The sequence below is a fragment of the Bombus huntii genome, chromosome 4, assembly GCF_024542735.1.
Source record: "Bombus huntii isolate Logan2020A chromosome 4, iyBomHunt1.1, whole genome shotgun sequence".
NCBI lineage: Eukaryota > Metazoa > Arthropoda > Insecta > Hymenoptera > Apidae > Bombus > Bombus huntii.
The window spans coordinates 17,749,893-17,775,423 of record NC_066241.1 but is presented as its reverse complement, the minus strand read 5'-3'; the positions used below and the strand labels follow the sequence as shown (position 1 = coordinate 17,775,423).

The 25,531-nt window shown below is 34.8% G+C and overlaps 1 protein-coding gene across 2 annotated transcripts in view; it reads right to left on the bottom strand.

The window, feature by feature from the left end:
* LOC126865303 (cysteine-rich secretory protein 2-like) overlaps positions 1 to 25,531 on the bottom strand; it is a 94,349-nt gene that overhangs the window by 68,001 nt on the left and 817 nt on the right. Inside the window, exon 1 of one of the 2 annotated variants that reach the window (XM_050617698.1) lies at positions 18,708 to 20,129. The exons of the other annotated variant lie outside the window; for it this stretch is intronic. The gene's annotated coding sequence lies outside the window, so the exon portion shown is untranslated. Of the gene's footprint in view, positions 1 to 18,707; positions 20,130 to 25,531 lie in introns of those variants that run through there. 2 annotated transcript variants of the gene reach the window in all.

The following is a 25,531-nucleotide window of genomic DNA, read 5'->3' as shown; positions in this document are numbered from 1 at the left end:
ACTTTAGCGTGCGCCGCTGGAATATTGTCGGCTTTCAAAAGAAATTTTTTATTCAATCCTGAGCAACGTAAAATATCGATACGAATAATTTTTGAAAAGATCGATATTTTTTCATGTTCTTCCAGTATAAATTTAGAGAAATTTTGTTTCACGATAGAAGGGGAAGAAATGTTTAAAAATAAGCAATAGTTCGATATTTTACCATTAAATGTATTGATAATAAAATTAAGTAATTTTTTCTCAAAATTGCTTGATTCTTGAAATAACTTATTAAGTATGAATTTATTAATACGCAACTAATACGAAATCCGATTCAAACCGTATCTAATAAATCTATTTCAAAATCAATTTGAATAATACATTCTTCCCGGTTTTATTATTTCGTAACATTTCAGTACTCAGCATCCCATAATATCCACCATCCAAACCTTTGAACAACTTTGTTTTCATTTCCGCGTAAACACCAACAACAAATCCTCTTTACATCTTCTACATAATAATTTCCCCGACTCTGAACATGGACCATGGCTCTCCGCCATTTAGAATTTCTTCGAAACACTGCGCCCCTTGCCGACAGCACATACACAATAGGTACAATACCTTACAAAATTTTCTTAGATTATCCAGCATAGTGATTTCGTTATTATATATTATATTATAATTATATTGAGAAAATATAGTAACAATATAACATTTTATCTGTATTTCAAAACCTTTTGTATTGCGCTAATAAAAATAGAAATGGACAGAATTTCGCGTACTACATTAGAATCTGAGATATAAATATTAAAGAGTTAAGAAATGGGTAACAATAGAAACGAAGTAACATCGAGCATCCTTGCATTCATTCAAAAACATGAAATATTTCTCTTTGGTCTAACATTTTTCCACGACACTGTACCTTCGTGCGTTAAATACGAAATATCACGGCAACCGGGAACACGGAGTTTCCTTAATTGCGGGATAGAACAAGATGTGGAAGACCACGGTGGAGAGGGTAGAAAACATCGAAGGAAGAATGGACCGGTCGACGAGTAGAAAAGCAAGACACGCCACTGACAACGAACACGAAATTTAATTCTACCGAGGCCTGTCTCCCGTGAGAATGCATCCACGCCGCAGCTTTATAATCCCGAGGCCACGGATTTATCTTAGATTATGTCGTTCCCGTCCTCTTGTTTAACTCGCTCGAGCAGAAGATACTCGCGATTTTTCATCCTGACCTTTATAATCTCGCACCGATCTCATTGTTCCGTACCCCGTCCGCGACACGATCCTTCATTAATCCGCGAAAGGAACGATTCACGGATTACATACTTGTCTATTCACCGTGTCTGCCGTTTCATCTCCTTCTTTTCATGTTTTCAAAGCTACGTACTAAAATAAGTTTCCGGTTATGCGTAATGTTCGGTCGTGCGATTCCTCCAACGTTGATGAAACGAAGGAAATTTACTTTCTCTATATTCGAAATAAGAGATTGAAATTACTATAAATTACAGTATAGAGAAATGTTGAGGTTGACTGATAGAAGAGTGAGTGGAAGTATAAGTTCAGGTATAGTGTATGTTGATCCAGATCCTCACTCTTACAGCGTTACAATACAATAGAAGAAGCAATGATAGGGATCACGTTCATATATTTATAGCAAAGGACATTACCAAAAAATTAATCTTATATCTCTAGCTGAATGCTACAAGAAACAGCAATAGAAATCTACTTATAGCCCTTTTGTTTCTAGACCTTGTAATCCAAAACAAAATTTATATTCAAGGGCACAATAATAAGGACTTTTTGATTTCACTAAATTCTATTCTTTTCATAACAGCGGTCTCCAGGCCACGGATATACAAAAGTAAAGACGTAGTGTTTTTCTTGTAGTAATTGCTTCAACAAGATACAAACGCGAAACTTGTCATGAACTACCTCATAAAGAAACATGATACTTAACGTATGATACTGAACGTAAATGAATCTGCTACTCTATATTTGTGATGAAGCTCGCTGGGTTTTTGTTGAGAATATCTTCTTTAATTTAGTTGCAAATCTCTTTTTGAGCGTTCTTTGTGTTTTTCATATTCCAAAAAAGATAAATGTTTCCATTGATGTTTCCAGTTTTTCTATCCATTCTTCGTTTCGTAATACAGATTGCAGAGATTGCACTGTAGATGGCAAAAATTTTCCTAAATTTATTTCGCGTGATATGGTAAATAATACCATATCGGAAGAGGAATAATTTTCTTATTTACGAGTTAGAAGACTGTATTTTAGCGATCCTCTTTTTCATTCGCATCATAAAAATTGTAGAGATTATGGTGGATACAAATTTCCTTAATTTATCAGAATTTTCGTTTTAATATTTAGCATCAATTTTTTTCACGGGACAAGTATGACATCAAGAGGATGAAGGTTTAAATTTTTACTTTACTTGCTAATCTTCTCTAATTTGCAACTTTTTCCTTTTCCTTCATAATAAAACTGTTAGGATTATGTGTCACGGTTATGAATATCTCTTTGAAGTATAGAAGGCTTACGTATATTATTTTCAGGTACGTATTTTACTTCAATTCTAAATTAAAAATTCTAAATAAATTAAACATATTATAACGAATGAAAACTCATTCGGGTAATCTTTTCTAGCTATTACATTTTTTCTGTTCTCTTTTAAAATAGTATCGAATATCGTATTTCCGATGATAAGTTCCACGAGATTTAGGAGCTTGAAAACTACGTCTTCAGCTTAAAACCGAGAATCAATTCTTCCTTATATCCGCCTTTTCTCTCTGCTCTTCACCTACTTGTTTCAGAACGAAGTTACAAAAGTTATATCTCGTGTCACGACGGACTCTTGGATTAATCAAATCCTTAAGAAGAATTTTCCTCGTTTTTTCAACTGGTATTAAATATTGAACTTTTAATTATTGCAAGCTTCACGTCGAAGTTGAAGAATGACAAGGGGACTTGACCTAGATTTCGACACGAGTCTCTTAGGAAATTAAATTAATATATTATTAAAATATTGTAATCTTACGTACTGGCATTCTTTTCAGTCGGGAAAATACTAATCAACGTTGCTAAAAATGCTAATTAAAATGTGATTCTACTTTATTAATAAATCCTACTAACCCTAATAATAGTACGTACCAAGCGTACCAAGTAGTACAAATATCTACAGTGTAATAATCGATGATTAACGATATCATCGTCACTAATAATTACTCATGTTCAGTTAAAACAACACACATTAACAAGTATATTTAAAAAATGACAATATAATAATGTCATTAATTCATCCTATATCGTTTTTATAATAACAGAACATTTTTATTCTCAAGGAAAAGTAAATAAGGAATCACGACGCAAAATTACAGTGAAAATAGTAAACTGCAGCTCTGCAGAGTTCGATATCGTTACAACCCCTTTGAAATACACTCGTATTTTATGAGAACCACGTGAAAAGGCATGAAGTGGTGGAAACATTCTAGGCGGATAGTTTTGTCGCAGAATACGGCGCGTGTTCTAATTCGAGGCAACGCAAACAGAAGGAAAACGCCGCGGTCGATGTTAGTTAAACCATAAACACCCAACAATAAAACTCAAAGCATTATTAAACGCTCACGCACGTGCTCGAAAACCATTCCGATCCGCAACAAGTTTCTCGCGCGATTCAAATTGAATTTGATCGCTCTTTCTGATGCAAATTCCAAGCTAAGCATAAAAATTCCTCTCATTTCTTTTCCGATCGAACGTTACTCTGAATTTTTTCATTCGTTTCAACGGTAAAATGAAAAGACAAGAAAACATTGAAAAAATCGGATAGAAATTCTACAGATCTTTTTCCAAATTTTGCAATAATAAAAGAAAAAGATAATATTTCGTGATTGGACATTATTTTACGCAATGGTACTTCATCAGCGGTTTCAAGATCAACATGAAATAGTGAATATAAAAATATTACAAGAAAAATATTAGAAGAGAAAGTATTCGGAGAAAATATGACAGAAAAATATTTGAAGAAATTCTACAGAAACGGAGAAACTACGTTAAAGGGAACTAATGCCAACAGCAGAAATATGTTGGAGGACATTGGAATAATACTTCATCTCTTCAGGCTATACGGATGTCATCCGCACGCCATTAATATAGCGGCAACTTCAAAACTGCTACACCCTTACTCTTACGTGTTAACTCTTATTCACTGTGCAACAGTGTTCTATTTGCTTTCCAGTGAAACACATAGGTATAGCGTTGACGCTCAATAGTTGTACACTGTAGTAAATTTGATATATCTCATGGTATAATAACACGTAAAGTATTCTCAAATTTTCAAATTTTCAAATTGTTTTCAGCGATGTTGCCATAATAGCTTTTCCTTTTTGTAAAGAATATTTAATTACATTGTTTTAGCAAAGATTGTAATTTCAGAGAATTCCTGAAAATACATTAAATATCTAACAATACCGGACGTACACAACGTTCCTGAATACTTGATGGATGCTACGGGATGTCTGAATGCATACTACGACGCGCAATTGTTCTCGTGGCTCGTGGTTCTAATAGTAGACATTCTAGATACGAGACTAGTACCTATATTGGGCATATATTTCAGCCAGTATAATTGAGTTTTGCATATTGCATTCAGGATCGATGAATATATTAGCACTTGTTACCATCTTTTTCAGTTAATCTGTGCCACTTTCCAGAAGCATCAGTAAAATAATTTCGCTATTTAAAATGCATTATTGTTTCCACTTGAATCGCAATTAATAATTTGAAAATAATTAGTAAATAATTCGATTTTAATACCAATTTTGCAAACGAAACGGCTCGCATTTCAATTTCGAATAACAATACTCCAGTGGCACAATCCTCGTCCTTGCCATTTCACGTTCGAACCTCCGCCATTACACCGCTGTCGTTTAACGCGACCGCGTGAAGCGCGTGTTACGAAACAAACCTGAGAAAGATGCGTGTATACGCTACAGACACGGTAATATATTTATTCTTTTTTCTGTTCTTCCCGACGTCCTTTGTGTCAGCGCACGAATACACATGGACTCGACGGCTACGAAACTTTTCATCCTTTATAACGCGACGAGCTTTTCTTCCGTAGAAGAAACATAACGTCGCCTCTGAAATAAACGGCGTCGCGTTCACGGTTTTGTGCGCATCCAGATGAGAAAAAAATATTTGAAGAATTAATAGGGTCAATGTTTAACGACCGGTTCGACAAATTACACCCACGAAGGAGAAAACGTGATTTCTTTCCTTCTTTATGAAATAAGAAAAAATAATGATTTTAGATTTTTACAACACGACTACGAAGCTGGCGCGAATAGGTGAACGCTGCACGATGAAGTACTTGACCCAATTTGATCAAAATTGAAGATTATAGGAGAAGAAGAACTCGATAAGCAGTCACATTTTTCATGATTTTTTGATTTTAATGTCACTTTACGAAATTTGAAAATTTGAATTTTGATCAGCTTCTTAAGCCAAATGCTCTAATATACGACGGATCAATCGCATAATTAAAATAAAAAATGAAGCAGGAACTCTCGTCATTTTTCCCACGTCAAATAACTGTCCAGGACGAGCTCCCGCTGGGAAAACTCCATCGAATTACCGTGAGGAACGCGATATACCATGAGACTACATTTAGTATTCGGTTTATTGATAAGGTTGAAAATTTCGCGACTTTTCGGCGTAATTTTCTGACTCGCGACGTTTTCTCATTTCAGGAACATGAAAGTTCCTTTCTCGTTATCAAGCAGCATTATTACGTTCCTGCTAATCAGTGACGCTCGTTGTAAATTGAAGATTATGGATTGGAGATGAAGCGAAGTTTCATGGCGTTTGTAGAGTATAGACCTCTTAAATTGATGTTCCTCGTGTTTTTTATTTTACGGTGGAATAATTAAGGAAATTTCTCCTTTAATTATCGTGGTACGATATAATTATAGTTAAATTATGATTATAAATAATAATTAAGATAATAATGTTGCGCGTTATGTAATGGCGAAGCCGATATCACTGAAAATTAGCAAAATCTAATCTAAACACCTTCAAGCGTTAAATATAGGAGCTCAGCAGCTATTAGCTTCTCGTTGACGGTATTTCCCTTAACGAAAACGGAACGGCGAATAATTCTAAGAGTTAATTAACTTTTTGCGTGTACTGAGTCCACAATTACCCGGAAGGTGGCTACAAAGATCCTTTCGAAAATATACAAACTCCTTCACCCTATATACAATATGCATACTTTATCTACCGATTAACCCAAAAACAAAAAAGAGAAAAAAAAGAGAAAGTAAACACGATTCGATTATCTAAGCGTTAAAGGTGCTTTAAATTTACATAACGCTCGTCAATTAGCCGCTTATGTCGCGAGAAATCTACGAAAAAAAGCACGAAGGTTAGAGGAAACAAAGCTCCTGATTAATTTTATTTTCGTGCAGAGAGATCGTGTGTTTGAATGTTAGCCGGTAGTTTTATCGCAACACAATGAATTTTAATAACATCGTTTCGAGGCTTCGAAAGAAACGAAAGAGTTCCCTTTAAGACAGACCCAGCTAACACGAATCATTTTATGAAAAATATATCTTAAATTCTTCCTATTTTAGTATTTTCTTATGTGCTTCGAAACGAATTTGAAAACGAATAAACTTTATTAAAAAGCTTCAGACAAATTAGATAAGAATCTCCAACAAGTTTGCTTCAAATAAAAGGGAAATGACACTGGTTTGAGAAATATTACAAAAAAAATCCAAAAATTCAATCTGAAAAGTAAAATCTAAACAATAAGGTCTAAGTGATTTCGTCTGTTCTATCATTCTTTTCTTCCCCTTCCTTTTTTTCTTTTTTAGCTATCACTCAATTTCGTCTAGAACTACACAAAAGGAAACTACGTGGTGAGTATTCTACTATAGCTCTAGAACAGCCACGAATTTCCTGGATCCACAGAAATAAAATGTTCTTTCGCAAAAGAGGAGGCGAATGGTGGGATAGGATCGTTTGCAAATTCGCGTCTTGGAAGCGAGCAACGTTCCAAACTATCCGCACGGTGCATGACGGGAATTGTAAAGCGGCGCTCGGCAACAATATTCATAAAATTCAATGGGCTCGCATGCAAATGCGGGGCGCAACCAATTCACACGTTTCCGCGTAACAGGCAGAAGGAAAGGAGAACGGAAAAGTGGTCCTGAAACCTCGAGATCAACATCCTATGGGAAAGGATTGCGTGGCTATAAGCTGCCATAAGCTTCCCGTCTCGCGGCCGGTCAATTTTCTCTGCTTAAGTGAGATTCCATACGGATGATGTTAGAACCTTATTTTTGGCAACAATAAATATTTATGTAGATACATATCGTCTTCATCTTTTTCAATGTCTTTGACGTAGAATTTTTATTTCTGTTACCAGACGTTCAAATTATTATAAAATTGGATAATCATTTAAGTAGTCTTTTCTGTTTAACAAGATAAAATACATTTAAATGTGTGCGAAGCGTATAAACATACACACGTGTACACGTACGCGAGAAACGAGAGAATTCGGGACAGGACTGGAAATTTCCATCTTTACTTCCTTTTAATTGGAAGCTCGCCTCTTCGTATTTTCGTACCACTGGGAACGCGACAGATGCACAGCAATCTACACACGACCAGCGTAACGGGAAACACGAGCCATCACGTAACAAGGGATCCGGTCTTCTATCCTAAATGTGTCTCGTCGAAAACTTGCTGCACCGATCACGCAGACGAAAGGAAGAAGAAACGTTGAAAAGGGGGTCGCAAACCCTTTGACCCCATCATGATTCTCATGAGAGCCAATGAAGATCCGAGTACAAACATGAAACGTGGTAAATAGTCGAAGGGAATTTACGAGACCCTACTGGAAATTACATTTTCTTTGCCAATTGACAAGCTACGTAATATTGATTTTAATAGGAAAATAATACGTTTGGAAATAACGAATTTGTGTCGTACTTTGGGGCAGATTTTTTCTGATTCATTGAATCTAAGTGTATTTGTTATTAGTGATTACTAGACATTTATAGAGAAGTGAAATATAAATTTACATTGAAATCTGCAGCCTAGCAATTACTAACCACTTCTCGCTTTTCCACTATCTATTTGATACCACGCGTATCAAAATTATCAGAAAAGCTATAAACAGCGCAAACCAATGCACCTCGGTATAAAAGTCAACAACATAAGAAAAAACGACGTTGATTATCCAGAAATCCAAACTGTTCGCAAAGTCGGCTAATTTTGCCGTGTATTCAGGAAAATTGCAGCCATCGACGTTTTCCACGGAAGCCAATAAGAACGTGTGCGAACACCGGGCGGAAGAGCAGCAGGAGGCGGAGGGAAACGGGCATAGCAGAAAGTCCTTTCGCAACCCCTAACACGAAACCGCACTCCGGCAACATTTGCGTTTTAACGGGCTCGCGACGCTTTTATTCCGACGGAATCAGCTCGATTTTCCTGGCATCCGCGCGTCACAGACTGATCCGTCGATTATTCGATTTATTTCAACTTGTTTTCGGCTGCTTTTCACCGATCTTCCGCTTGCCTTTTATGCTGGATACACAGACTGTTAGTGAAAATGTGTTCGCCGCGGTATAAAGCATCGGTTTTTGATTTTTTACGGGTCAATGGAGATTTCATTGACGATTATAAGTTATTGTTTCAGACTTACATTCAATCCTCTTGTAATACGGTTTCGATGTAACACGGTGCAAAAATAGCGACAATACGATATTCTTATAACACGATTTCCATGTAACACGATTTAATAAATTTGGACAACTCTCATATAACATGAATGCCACAATTGTCTTGATTAACACGGTTTCGATATAATGCGGAACGAATTAATCGCGTCATAGAAAGATCAATTGCATTTATAGTCGGTCCCGGAAATATTCGAACACTAGCATAATTTTAACTTCTATGTTCGATATCTGAAATAAATGCAGATAAAACAACAAAAATGTTTTGCAATATATTGAGGTATAGTATACAGACACCTGAATGTAAAAATCATCTGACTTAAAATAAACCGTTGTTTAAATATTCAAAAAATATTGAAAATAGTTGAATTTTCATGTTTCAAAAATATTCGGGAACTTTATGAGTTAACGTCAAAAAAACTAAACTGGCAATTTATTATAAAGGTTTAATGTTATGTCTGGCACTCCTCATATTTATAGGCTACATTGCAGTAATTTATATTACAGATTTTTACAATATTGCACGTAAGTAACCAAGAAAAAAAATATGCTGATTTATTGTCTGATAGTTTATTGACACAAAAATCGAAGAAAAATAAATTTAAAATTAGCAACAATACTCAAATAGGTTACAAATTTAAGCTATCAAATTAAGATAACGGATTTTTTACAGAAGTACGCCCATCTCTGTGGAATGAACTAGACTGTAGAATTAGCAAAAAACAACAATAAATAGTCAAATATATGACAAATTCGTCTAATGTAGAAATAAAATACAGCATTATACATTACTAACAAAAATAATTTTCAACATGCTAAACTGCTTAAAACGTGTTGTAGAGCAAAAAGGATATCGGAAAAAATATTAAACTTTTATAAAAGAATTACCATTTTAGCTTTCTTAACGTCAATATTTGAAGTGTCTGAATATTTTTGAGACACGAAAATTCACTTTTTCCCTATATTTCTTATAATATTTAAACAATAATTTGTTTTAAGTCGGAATTTTTTTTGCTTTCTGACATCTATATGTCCGAATACTTTAGACAGAAATTATGCGAAAATAACGCAGTGAGCTGTACGTACTAGAACGAACGATTCTATTAGGTTGCTACTTGCGAAATGGTCAATTTTAGAAAATCAGAATCTAACAGCTGAGTTTACCGTTATATACTATTTATCACATGTCAACTTAAAGCTCAAAGTTAACCAAAGACAATATCATAAACATTTTCTGAAAAATGAAATAAATTAATCTTATATTGTTTTTACGCTTATATTACTCACTTCGTATTGTTCCTGTTCAAATCATATTGGATAGTAACTTTGTTTCAGACTGCTGGCCTAGAACTGATGATTACCATTAAATACCTATTACATATAGATATTAATGTATGTTAAATCAAACAAAGTTCTAGAACCAGTTATGTTCATTCCAGCGTGTTCCACTGTATTTGAGAATGAAATTTGGCGGGAAAGTGGTGAAAGGGCATCTTTTCTACCTAAAAGTCTATTTCAAAATCACGCATACGAAAATTTAAATATACGTTTTAATAGATTTTGAACGTATTTCGCTGGACATTATATTTTTGCTACAGAATCGCTCTCGAGGATAAAGATATTGACTAGAGGAATAATTATACAACTGCAGTAAAATTAGAATTCATTATCGTTTGAATAATTATCTGAGGAATACGTAATTTATACTCCTGTAGGGAGTTAAAACGCTTTTAATGACAAAGTCTAATGCCGGTAAAGAACGGTCGAGATAAAATGAATTTCAAACACTATACAGAAACTTTTCTCGACTATAAAATATTGAAAATCTAATTGTTCATTCAATATAGAAAATATTGAACGCGTGAAATGTCAAATGATTTATTCCTTAAAAATTACAAGAAATTTTCTGTTCTTTTTTTCTCGATTTACTTCGGGTAATTAGTGATAAAGAACATTTATTTCAAGAATTTAATTATGCAAGTGTTTATTTTACCACAAAATCAAAGCAGAGAACTCTACAAGTGGACTTTTGGCGTAAATTTTCGGAGACGCTTTACCAACAACAGGATGCTTGAGAGTAGACGGAAATACAGAGAATGCCGATTATCCGGACAAGCGAGCGGACAAGCCTTAAGCCGATAATACACCACCGAAAACAATTAAAGGATCGCGCCTGCTATTCTGGAAAACAGGCTAAGCATCAAAGTTGAATGACGTACTTTACCTAATTGAACAATCAATTTGTTGGTTAAAGTAAACGCGTAAGAAGATAATTTAAAAAATTGTTTATTTCAAGGGAAGATTTCGTTCCAAAAGAGATATAAAAATTGGAGAGAAGCAACTCGTTCTTGTTTTGTGTAATTTGTACTCTTTCGATAATCATTGTCAGTCTTGGAAAGGAATCGAGTTTTTCAGCACTCCAACAACTACTTCGATGTTTAAATCGAGCTTTTGTTAAAATACCTTGGCTACTCCAATGTCCTTTACTTCAGCTTAATGTTCTTCTCTTGAACCAGTTCCTGTTCGAAAAACATTCTTCCTGACCGTAACCTCTTTTGTAAACTTGATTCGAAGACAGCATGGAAAGAAAAGAAATATGGTCTAAACTTACAACAGAAAGATAAACATGGTCCACCTACTTATTTCTCAGTCTGTCGATTCCTCTGAACATCTTTCTGTCGAAAACTATTGTTCTTTCGATATTTTTTGCCACGTTTTATTGTTTCTATGAGCCAGGAATTTATAGATTAAAATAATTAACTTCATCGATTCTTGGAAATTAATTTTCAAAGTGCAATAAACTGCAAGTTTTCTCCTTCCAAAAATAAAATCAATGTTTCAAATATATATATATATATATATATATATATATATATATATATATATATATATATATATATATATATATATATACGCGGAAATATTGAAATATTGCTACAAAATATGGAAAGTACGATATACTCCAAGTCCAACCTGATAAAAATGACATGTAGTCATGTTTTTAATAGAGTCGACGAAATTATATTCCATGGGAGAAATATTTCAAATATCGGAGATATTCACACCAAATGCAACGTTGAAACGAAGCGATAAATTATTTAATCGATGAAAATACCGACGAATCACTTTACGCTTGATCACCTGGCAAATGAGAGAGCTAGTGGAAACAGCGCGTACCGTTCCCAGCGCGATTATTCGTCGAAAGAACGCAGTGAAATGAATTTTCGAGCTGAAATCATTTTTCCCGCGAGCCAAGCGAATAACTGGGGACGACTCAGTGATAACTAACGAGAAACTGTGGACCGTAATGAGCTCACCGTTCCTCGGCTCTATTTTTCGTGTAGAGTACGTTAGCGAATTGTACGATTTAAATAAGAGAAAACGACAGCAATGTCTAAGTGTCATTAATAATAAGTCGTTATAATAGCAAGAATAATTATTCTGGTATAAATATCGGAATTGTAAATTATTCATTACATTTTCGAAGAAATATTTTCACTGAAATTGATTCGAGTACACGAATTACTTATGCGTTTAATCTGTACTGTTGTTATCTCTCGGATCAGCGATATGACAAAATCGGCCTTCGATTAATGCATACTCTCGTTAGTTATTGTTGTTCCGCTAATTGCGTGTATTATGAGGATACGTTGCTGTTTAACGATTGACATTGTTACAATTGGAAATTTAATCGGTTCCATTCTATGATTTATAACCTTTATCAACATGCTGGCAGTGAACTTGAAAAGTCTTGAAATTATTAATATATATGCTACATTTTCTTTCAAAACAGAAACATTCTACGCAATTTGATGTATTAATACCACATAAAATAATACATCTACATGCGTGCAGAATACTGCTTGAATCCAACTCTGGAATTGCTTATACAGCGTTGCAGAGTATAGGAACTTTCGCGATAATTAAGGAACCCGAGTGCGAAGTCAATAAGAAGTTACGGAGTCAGCGAATAAATGGAAATATATTCGTTAAGTGGAATTCTTTTAACTGGAAAAATTTAACGATGCCCAAAATTAAACTTTATGCGTAACCTTTTTTTCGTGGTGCATGTGAAAGAAGTATTAAGTATATACTATATTAATGTACCTAACTAACCGTAAATTAATTTCGCAATTTAGCAAGAAGATCAAGAAAGTTGTGAAGAAAATATACGTGATTATCGTTAGAAATAATAATCACACCCTATCGTCTAAAGATTATAAAATATATTCTACAATTAGAATGTTAATAATAATCGTTATCATCTGCTATCTAACACAAGAACTCAAATCTGTAAAATTAAATGCCTCCTAACTTGTCTTCGGTCCTCTACAATGCCTTTCAAGTATCCGAACCACATTTATACCAGTCGCGTTGCTAGAATCAAATATCGAGGAAGCAAGAAACGTTGAAACGATATAAATCACCGTTAACGTCCCCCATACGACCCGTACGCACATATATTTCGTTAAACTGTTCCACGAACGAGCATCAATTTTCATCGTTAACCAGTTGTTTGCATCCTGCTCCTCCCCGTTGAACGAGATAAATTAAATAATGTATCGATGGAAGCGTTAACGAAGAATTTCGCATTGGCAACGACAAAAGCAAAGTTGTAGCTACATTTGCGCCCGGTGAAATATTTAACGAGCTGTCCAAACATGATCCGATTTGCAAGGGTTGATTCGGGTATTCGCACGCGCAACACTGAGCGATTAGAGTTCATTTCAAGCTTTAACGCGGCTGAATAAAACGGCCGTCTGTTTTTATCCATTCCTGTCCGTCCCATTTTATTTTTTCTCTTCTTTTTCTATTTGTCTTCTTTTTTTTCGCGTACGCTTGCTTGCAGTAACGCGAAATGATTGCATAATGGCATTAACAACATGAAAGCTCTCTATCCAGAACGCCGCGAATGAAATTTGCGAGTGGCACACTGTTATGAATTTCGATAATTCCCCGAATTTTTGCGATTTACGCAATCGAAAAACGCGTGCATCAGTTACAACGAATATCGTTGATTTGCTGGGAAAGTTACACAATTAAAAAAGTAAATTTTTCAGAAAGCCAGTTTCAAATATAAAGTTATTAATCACTCAACCGTTTAGCAATGAACAAATTTTTACAAATTTAATGTGCGAAACGAACATGAAGATAATGCTAATATTTATACTGAATTAATAGAAGATTATTCGATTTGTATTATGCTAGCGAATATTCTGTTTTGTTTCATTATTGTTTTCTTAGCAGTTGATGGAATTATTTTACTATTTGTCTCTTCTTTTATAAATCCATTTAAATCACTGGCAAAAAGCAAATCCAGTGTTTAATCGGATTTTTTTGGCAGCTTGAAATTCTCATAAAAGAGACATCATTGGGTAACACACAGTCGAAATACGCGCATACGATTTATCTAAACGAAAATTCGATTTTTTTCAATGTTTTATATCCCCTCCCCCGACCCGAATCCATTATTATACAATTAAAATCCTTTTGCCCTGTTATTTCATTTGTGTGTTATTTTAACGATAATAAATCGTTACCGTTAACGCAATACCAACATGCTTTTGTTAGGAACAAATATAGCTTTTTTCCGTCCAAAATATGCTATACGAAATACAATTTACTCAGATCAAAACTTGTGCAAACAGAATGGAATATTTCAAATCCCTTTTATTTATTTAAAAAAAAAATAATAGATACGAGTAAAATACATAGGAAGGTTTTTAATTGTTTCATGTATAAAATAAAAAATGGCGAAATTTATCGTCGGGAAAAGAAATGACGCTAAATGTTTAATATAGTAAAATTATTCCCTATGACACGCAAAAAATATAAAAATGTATGATAAATTCATGTATTTTGATATTTGAGTATTTTTATTAATTTTTTGCTATTTTTAAATATAATAGAAATTCTAGATCGGAAAAATCAAATTTTAAAAATTAAAGACTTTCCAATTTCTTTCTTTTATTTAATCATGATACAATGTCACAACTCCCACTCGCGCTCATCTAATCGGTTTTCCCGAGGACAGTGAAAAATGTGCGTGCTACAACAAACAGGCAGAAAACTGTTAAAACGATTTCCTACACGCCAGAAGAGAGAACCTCGACCTGGTTGCTCGTCGTTTAAAAATATCGTTAAGCTACTTTTCCCGGTTGCTATTAGACTTTTAGCGAGAGCAACTTGCAAAATAAATTATCACGAGGAAAACTTTCGCATTCGCGCTGCCGCTTTTGTCGCTTTTTGAAACAAGACAATCCGTTCGTCTGGAAAATTAGATTATGATTCTCGGTTGCGTCTTATTAACGTGTTTATCGAAGGAAACAGGCGAATACAGAGAGTGTATAGAAATCGCTGAAACACGGGAATTGTGTGAACTGTTGCAAAAGATTAGAATAATAGCAACGATATCTTTTATAATATTGTTTATCATCTCACAAATCCTGATTATTTATTTTCAATTTATCTGAAATTTGTTTATTACCACGCTCAATTACACCTTCAATGCCAGTATAACTATAAAAATTATCATTTAGTCTTCACGATCCAAAAAAAGATCGTTGGAGTGTATAAAAAGATAATTAATAGAAAAGATTTATTCTGCGTAATGAACAATCTCGCGTTTCTAACCTTACTCCATTTGTATCGCCGAATAGTCTTTCTCTAAAAGACAAAAAGGAAGAAAAAAAGAAAAGATTTCGCGTGACTTTAGCAGAATCAAACTCCCCAATTCTGCTTCAAAAGTTCGAATTATCCGAATTCACTCAAGCCGGAACAAAGGACAAAATCCTGGAAGCGTTTAAAACGAACGATATTCCGGCAAATACCGCATTATATCGTAAATGAAACGCTCGATGGCACTCGAACAAAACGAACCGTCGTCCGGCAGACCGAATATCACCGATCGAAATAACGCATCACCGCTCAAAAGCCGCCGATAATTCGTTTTGCGAATCATGTGACCCAATCTCGTCTGTACTTTTCATTTTCGAATATTTGAGCGAATATGGCTTGACAAGCACCGATTTTACCCAAACACTGGAAAACGATACAGAAATTTGTGTTGTCTGTAAGCTCGAAGAATCAACAAAAACTTTTTGGACTTCAAATTAATCCTAGATAGATAAAGATAAATTAAAGGGAAAACTAAATAAACGTTCCACTTTTCAAACAGCAACACCAAAGATGTTTGTATAAAGAGAGGGGAAGACAGGATACTAATACAAAGTATCGCGTAACAATCGATACAGGTGAATCCAACACGCGATAAACCGAACACAGAGCAGACTTATCTTGCACATAAATATAAAATGCAGATGCAAAGTTGTAGGGAGGCTGGTCGTTCGATTCGAACACCAGATGCGGGGGTCATAGACTCGCAGTTAACTGCTGAATCGCAATAGGAGGTTTTTACATTTGACCCGAATCGAGGATAGCTTACGAGACTGGCGAATGGTGGTATAGAATATTTCCATGGAACATTCAATGCAACCGTATTTCGAACAAATTACACTACCGTTCAATAGTATTGAGGCACTTGCTTGTTTTTGATAACACAGTAGAACTGCATTTATCCGACTTCCATTTGTTTCAATGAAATTTTAGTTAATACTAGGTTAAATGAACTTCCATCGATTGAATCGACTTATTTGAATCTGAGGTTTGATTAAATAAATGAAACAGTATAGATTTTAAAATAATGCGGTCACAAGAAGTAATTAACAACGTTACGAGATAAAAATAATATTAATCGTATATTTTTCTCCTATTAATTTATCGTTGAAATTATAGTATAATTGATTCGGTATAAGTAAATCGAAAAAGTCCTGTTCATTGGAAGAGACAGATTTTACTTTAAAATGAAATGTTGCTGATTGCGTGATAATGGATTTAAGATTGGTAAGTCCGACGTTTTATGAATAATAATTAGTAGTAGAAGTTGCGATAGTTCCTTAAAATGGAATATCGTTCCACGATAATTTGAAATTTTTCGTATTTTATTCAAAAATTATATATAGGAGAAATATGTACTGTCGAAAGCAATGTTACAGTTAAAAATTAAAATATCCACTTATAATTTAAAATTACAAAACATAAGTATTTTAACGACTTTTAAATGAAACAGATACAATACATATTGATAGAAAATAGAAATAATTAAATTTATTTATCACGATAAACGTAAAGATTTTTGTACGTCATTTTTATGAGATAATTTAAAATAATACCTTTAAGAAAAGTATATTTTTTAACGTGTTTTTAAATATATATTTATTTTACAACCACCATAAAGCCTGTTGAGCGTTGTTATTGTCTATAAAATTTAATGACAGTACTTCGATTTTATAGTAGCCTGATTAATAAAGTTTTTCAGGTGCTCAAATACCCAGTCACTACTAAAAATTTAACGTGCGTCATTAGATTTGATGATAAGAAGACGGAATATGAAGGTAACTCAATTTCCTAACTTTTTCGACCTACTCCACTGTCATCCTTGAAAGCTCAACTAACTGTAAGAATTGCAGTGACATCTTTTTCTTTCTCATCATGCGAGGAATAAAAACTGCTTTCGTTGTAACAACGAAATTCCCTCGTATCTCGTTATACCTAACACGTCCCCAGATTAATTAAGCCAATTACGATCATGAAAATAAAAATTCGAGACGCTTATATGAGGATAACAATTAATCAAGTTTTCTCGACTTTCTTTAGTTACATTTATAAAAATAATATTTTCTACAAACATTCACGATTTATTTACTGTATTTTTATTATTTATTATACTTTCTACGAATTTTTTATATTTTTTAATATTGACTTGTTCAGTCGTCCAAGATATAAGAAATTCTATACGTTTAATCTGATCATGAAGCAATAGAGCGTCTCATGCTAAATAAAAACCCTCTATTGCGGGAAGGGGTACAGGAGACGAACGAGAATTTTATTCGGCTAGTTTTCCAGGCAAATATTTACAGCATTTGATAAATATCGGTAGCATATATGCATTCAAGTCAAAATACGTGTATGTCCAGTTATTTTATCAATCACTGACAGTGAACAAAACACGAGGCGACGTTTTCCGTAAAGTACAAACTTCAATGGGAACGGATCTGTATCCAGGGAAAAAGCACTCGATAGAGTAATAACAGATGAAAAACTTTAAATGGCACGTATTAATTCAAATGAGAATATTTACAACAACACATATTTTTAGCGAATTTTTTAATAGATTGCAACTTACGAGTCGTTCGTGTTCGTGTAAATAATCCTGCTTCGTATGAACGGATATTCCTGTTCGTATCTCTGAACTGTACTTGATGATAGTGTGCAAGAGATGAAATGTTTTTTCTGCATTTCTTCAGTTAATAAAAGTTAATTAATAGAAACTATAGAAATAGAAGATAAGAACAGAAAATTTTTGAAGTTTAAATATGGAAAAAAGGAAGAGAAAAATATACAAAGACGCATAGCTAAATTTATAAAGAGATAAATTTAGTTAATTTTACTCGGATTATATATTATTCGAAGAAAATAATACCCATTTAATTTGATATTGATAACGAATATGTTTCAATGTACGAATATTATAACCTAATTCAAATAATATTGAGGAATTTTCATGAGAATTAATTGGCGATTTGTAATGCTCGAATTTCGCTTTCATACATTTGTATACATAAACCTAAGTCTATTGAAGTAATTATTGTAAATAATGAACATAGTGTTTTATCAGATTTCATCTAGCTGTGTATCTGATAATTATATCTTTTTCTGATACGGTTTCCTTATCGTTGAGTTAATTATATCCGTACCAAATTTTAATCTGTTACAGATATTCATTCAGAAATCCAAGGAATATAATGTGATTTAAATATCGTTTGAGAAGATCAGGCGATTTAAATGTTCGCTTGTCACACCACGATTCGTCTGAATTTCTCTTTTTGACCATACTAATAAAAAATGATTACTCACCAAGTCGACTTGGAGGAAGCTTAAAACCGAAAGCTAAAGAACCACAATTGGTCACAGTGCGGTGTCAGTGATTAATCAGCAAGAATTCGCGATTTCAAACCGATTACCGTCGTTCAGCGGCCCATTAACCCTTCCAATCTCATCACGATCGGCCAGAGAATGTTTTCCATTAGCACTTCGCCGATCGCACTCGACCAACATGAATCCGTCGACGAACAGGAGGGTACAGATCTCTTCTCCTCGATGAGTTTTCGTATCGACCAGTTCCGCCAAAATTTCCGCAGTAGCCACGATCCAGTTACGATATACCAAACATTCGTCCTTGTAACTTCATCTCACTCGAATAGAAAAAATGTCAACACAAAATATCCGCACAACTAATCGTGCGTTTCTTAGAATTTCGATCGGTCGAAATTTCTTAAAATTGGTGATCGTTTACCAACAACGACAGTTCCTCCAGTTATTTTACGTTACAAACAGGATGAACGATCTGTCCACGTGTTGATCATAAACAGAGGTGGGATTTGCGCTTTCTTCGGGTCACATAATTGGTATTATTCTAACGACGTATGGCTCAAACATTTATCATAGTAGCAAGATACGAAAGAATTACAAGCAGGTTGTACGATCGCACTGTATCCGCAACCAATCGTTCGCGCTAAACCTCACCGTCCGCTTCAAGCCTGAATCTCTCAAATCTGTACTCTGAGATCTTACAATTTTAGTTAGAGTTACTTGGATTTTACGAAAAACCTTCGGAATACTATCCTCCAAATTCGGTGATGTTCTACGATAGCTCTTTCACATTAATTCTAGTAAAAACCTTTATAGTACAATCCTTTTTTCGATTCAGTAATCGATAACGCCCTTATCCCTTGACTTTTATCTTAATCAAGGACAAAACGCGACGATCTCAAATCAAGATTATCTCTAACATACAACCATTATCCTTGTAATCAATGTTAACTTTTCCACTGGAAAACTTTCGTTAAAACGATAAGCACTTGTCGTTCTAATTATTCGTCACAAATTATGTTCCCACTAATTCTCAGTGTTCACTCGAAGACACTCGCGATCGAAGAAACTCCACTGAGATCAATTCGATCGATGGAATTCCACCAAGATAAGATTCACGAAACTTCGTCAAATTGGACGAGATCGACGAATCTTTTCGCAATGAACGATCGATCTTCTGGATCGAAATCTTGTGCTGGGCGAAAAGATCGATCCTCAAGCGGTGCGATGGCACGTACGATACAAGTTATCGGTCATGCTGACGCAGAGAGGTGACTCTGGTCCGAGCGGATGAACGAAACTGGCGAGGGCCGGTCGCGCGCCTCTGCGAATTACCTCGAAGCAGAGCGGAGCGTTCGGTGGCGCGGCGCACGTCTCTCTGTGCGGCGCGAGCCGAACTGGCGCAAGCTCGCCGCCTCTCGCGAACCTTGGGGGCAAGTAACTCGTTCGCCAACCCTTTGCAAGCGCGCCAAGACGACACATACTGGTTCTGTAGCCACCGTTATGGAAAGGGAACGGATATATGCGGGCTCGACGTAAGGAACCAACTTTCCCTCTGGAGCTTTTTGTGGGGAGAAATGGCACGCTCGAGAATAGGGGGAGATGCTCTACAGTTTCGTAATATGATATACCGATCGTCTCAAGTGCGCGTGATTTTTGATAGGACATGTTTTTTGAAACGTAACTAAGATATAAAAGCGTACACTAGAAGTTATGGTTTCGTAGTTTTACGAGTCATGTGTATTGAACGTATTCTCATTTCGATGTGTGTTGTTTTTAAAGAAACACCAACTTTAAAAAATGTCATATAAGAATTGGAAACTCTAAATAACAATCACAAAAAATACCTTTCTATACGCTAAAATAAGAAAATTATAACATATAATTATTGTGGCGGCACGGGCCACGGAACTTTTCAACGGCTCCGGATGCAAAGCGCGACGCCGCCAAAGCGCAACACCGATGTGCCCAATGTACCATCGATATCTTCACACTCTTTCCGCCGAATTCTCGGAAGAGCATACACGTGCCAACACTGGCGGCACATCTAATGAATGCACGCTAGTGGGGGATATCGATGGGCTACGAAGGGAAGAATCCGCGCGATCCGAAACAAAAGCAGAGTCAGTCTGTCTTGCGCCATTAAATGTGTAACTCCTCGGTACTATTTGCATAGCAACGCGTCGAATGATCTCTCGGTGTCTATCGTTATTTGTTAGTTGTTACCTGTTGTCTGTTAAGTGTAATTGTTAGTTGTTAATTGTTAACTCTGATTGTTGATTAGTTCTAATTAAACTATTGTTCGTTAAAAACACCAAGAGTAGTTCCTTACGCACCTATCACCATACCACCTCATTATTAACATATTATAGACAAATTTCAAACAATCTCAATGAGAAAGAAAAAGTTAAAATTTCCTTTTGAAGGGAAACAAGAAAATATATAGCGCAGGCCTTATTTACACAATATTGACAATTTTCTACGTCTTTATAAATATCGTAGGTAGAAAAACCGATGCACAAAAGAATTGATACTCAAATAAAAGAAACATACCCTCTTCGAATAACTATACTGGCCATAAACTCAATATAGAGAGTATACAAAACGTCCAAGTGAACCTCTGTTTCTACAATCAGCCTTGAGAAATTCAATCGCAGTTACTAGGAGGAGCTCGATCTTTGGTTTGAAACAAATGCATGCACGATTCTCGTACACAATATCTGGTGGGATCGAAGATATTGGCGTTTTCCTCGAAAATCAAATTACTCGAACGATGTAGGAACACGCGTACAAGATAACATAAAACATTGAAAAATAATGTTCGTGCAGGAAACACAGGAACGAATATGCAGCCACTTTATCAGACCGCCCCGTACGAAAAGAAGAAAAAGAAGGAAGAAGGCGAAATAAGGTCTCTTGCAAATGAACGTATCACGATGTATCCATGAGGCGACAGTGAATTATATTGGAATAAATTGAAAAAGAGCACAAACATTTAACTGCGTTGCTTTAAACTTTTGCCATCTAACCACGTGAAAAACTTCTGAATTACCTTTTGTACACACTTGCCAAGAATGTCCATGCGAATGAAATAGAACGACCCCTTTTATAGCATTATGAGAATTGTACCACGGTGTATGAAGGCTATATATAGTACTTTCCCAGAGACGTAATTTTCCACAAATAAAGAAGGTATTAACCTGATTAACGAGAAGTTAGTTCTCGAGAAAATGAAACGAGGAATATGATCAAAATAGTTTTTCCTATTGAAAAATACGAACACCGAAATACCAAATCTTGTTAATTTGCTCCCTGCTTGAAACCGAGCCAAGTTATGAAGCTGCTAGTTGGTGAAGCAATTAAGGAATTTGAGATATTTATTCAACCGAGAGTGAGAGAGAGAAAGAGAGAGAGAGAGAGAGAGAGTGAGCGAGCGAGTTTATTATTCGTTAGGTTATTCGCTGTTTTGAAGTTACTTGAGCTACATGTTCGGCTAACACGTTTAGATGAATATTATATTTTCCGCTTCAGAGTCGGGCAAAGTTATCGTTTGAATTTCAAGACACGGAAAATCAAACTGTACGCATTTCGACGTGTTACATCACTGTGCACGTCGGTCTACGTTTCCTACAGCCGATATTCGAACGAATCGATATAGCGGAACCAAACATTTCTGTAGCGAAGATACATTTAATATAATATAGTCGTTGGATTTTGATTAGGAAATTTAAAAACTTTGTGTCTGAAATAAATATATATATTTGAAATACAAGCGAGAAGAGATTAATAGTCTAATCAAAGAGACAATTTACTCCGTGTACAGAGGAAACTTCTAATTGATAGTTTCTAGACAATTGATTCCCCGGATAATCAACATTCCACTTTCATCTCTTCTACCTCATCACCTTTGCACGATCGGTTATAAGCGTATCTCTAATCATTTTGAGTAACGTATTAATAAACATCGGATCTACTAGCAAGAGAATAATAGCTATCTATGATTTACATTTTAAACGCATCATTTACTAGATGAAGGATAGAGATAATAGGCAAGCTATTCAATCCTTTTTGAAAAATAGCAATCGCGTCAAATTTTTAAAAATTTATTTTCGATCGGAGAAACTCTTAAAAAGGATGATTATTCATTTATCAAAATTTGAATTCACAGAAACCAGAACCATTAAATCAAAAAGATAATAAGATAACAATTGTATCGAATTCTTAATAATTTTTTTTTCCGCGTTTATTTTGTTTATACGAAAAATCGAAAAGCATCTTTCCTAATCCAGCATAGATTTCCGGGTCACTAACGGCAGTGCGTTGCTAATAAATCAAGATCAACCACGAACAACAGAATTTTCCGACGATTAATCGTTGCAACGTTAAAAATGAAATCCTTCTCAATTAAAAGCCCACCCTAAAGTAAATAAATCATCGACTTCCCGGCAGGTTGGTTGCAAACCGGATTCTTCAAAAATTGAACAATGGAACGTCAATCATATTCTATATAGAACAAAGAGCGCATAAAGGAGATTCTAATGCGGAACCAGTTCACATTCAAAGTTCGATCCTATGCAACAAGATATTATTCATGTACCATCCATCAAGATACTAAAATTTCCTTCGTTCCGCGCGTCATGGAAACCTCGTTCGTTATATATAGCAAAACTTTCGAAAATGACAGCTCCAGCAAAACGAACTCTGTTTGACACACATACGTCATCGTTATGAACTCGATATGCCCACTAGCAGCTGTGTACATGTTCGATATCCAAACGATCAGTGTCACCGAGCGCATCTTTTCATCTATGTGTTTCGTGAGAGGAAGATTGTTTCGATTGCTGCGTTTCAATGCTGTCATCGTTTGCTACTGATTTGGATCACGATCTATTTAAAGATCACACGATGAAGACATCACATGCTCTAACTTCTCGTATCTTCTACGTTTTAGTAAAAACCAGATTCAATTTGTTCTCCAATGTTGCTAATTGAAATGCGCAAAAAACCCACTTTATTACGGGGAGTATTAATGAAAACGTGTTCCAGTTATTTCTTTCATGTCGCGACACGATATTGCGAACGCTATTTATACGGGATTTGAGGGGCCCAATAAGCAGATCTTGGGACGCCCGGTCTTAAGCAGAACGAAACGAAGCAGCAACCTAATTAGCACGAGAAAAAAAGGAGAAAAAAAGAGAAAAAAAGAGTAGAATTCCAGACGTTCATTACAGGGTAAACGCGCTTCACCCCCTGTTTGCCTGTCACGAGAAATAAACGATTAATAAAATAAATGACGAAATTTCAGTCGGTCTTCTTGTTTCCCTAATTGCCGAGCTTGACTCTTTCAGTTGACTAAAACAAAAAGCGAACTTTTCTTTAAGCTCCTTTCTTATGGCTTAAAAGAAGAGAATTGAAATTCGCGTTTTAATGGCAGCAAACATATTGACCGAGGTTTCTTCCGTTATTTCTGTCTTTCATTTCGATTTTTTTCTGCTGCTTAGTTCAACTTGGTTGCTTGCTTGGATATTATGAATATGAAATGAGAATTTTATTGTTTTCAATCTCACTGCCTCTTTTATTGCGATAACATTTGTTAAGCTTGTAACAAGTTTTACTTTATTATCCAATAAACATATTATTGTTATTATTCAAATGTTATTTTATTTATTTTTAAATTATTTACGTGGTGAAATATATCTTGGCTATGTCTTATTCGACTCAAAAATGGAGAAAAAGTGACAAATATATCATTTCCAATTTTACTCATTCTTTTTCTGATTTTTTATTCATCTCACCAATCAACTTGCTAGCGACGTATTCTATTCGATTAATCAGATACTGCAATCTCTCATTTCCATTTTTCCTGTCTATTTCTATTCACCAACATCTAACTTGCGCTCCCAAGCACGTTCCATATCAAAATCGACCAACGAAACAAACATCAAAAGCGTTTTAATCTCGCGGCAACCCAGTCGACAGATCTGCTCACACGATACGGGGACCGAGATTTTTATGAAAAACTGTTCTCTCGTTTCTGAAGTCTCTAGTGATAAAGAAACTCGAGTCTATTAAAATTTTTTACGATATATCGTAATATAATCAAAGTTCAAATGAAACGTCTAAGACTTTAGTAAGTTCACAGGAATCTTAAAGATACAATTTAATCCAGATATGCCAGTCATCATTTCAAAAGTATGATTACTGGATAATTGTACTTCTTTGATTTCAGCGCTATCCACATTTTAACGGTATTCTTTTATTCGAACGACTAAAATAATACAATGGCTCACGAAAGTATTTAAATACTTACAGAAATCTTTTATCAATCTGTTATATGAAAAGTTGGAAACAAAAAAATGGAGTGTCTGTTAAATGAAAACTTCGCTAGAACTTGATAAATACCTCCAAAACTTGGTGTAAGTCAGGAAATACTTGCAGTAAATTATAACTAATTCAAGGCTAAAGCCGAGAAATAAACGGTAAGATTTGGGAAGATTCGTCTAATTAATTTCTACATCTAATAGTTATTAAAAAAACAACAATCTTTTTCACAATGAAAAAGATGCTTTCGTGAAAATATTGAAGGGTTAACTTTACCGTAATTTTCCCAAATCGAAATTTATTACTCGTACATTTTTCGAAAGTCAGATTAAACGATTTTACTTTGAAAAAATTTTTAAAGTTTCTTACAAACGAATAACTGATTTCCATAAATTTATTTATTGTAAGAAGATTTATATTATTAGGGCTATTATATTCCCCTATTCCTCAATTTGTAAAGTTGACCGATATAGCTTCCGAATGGCTCA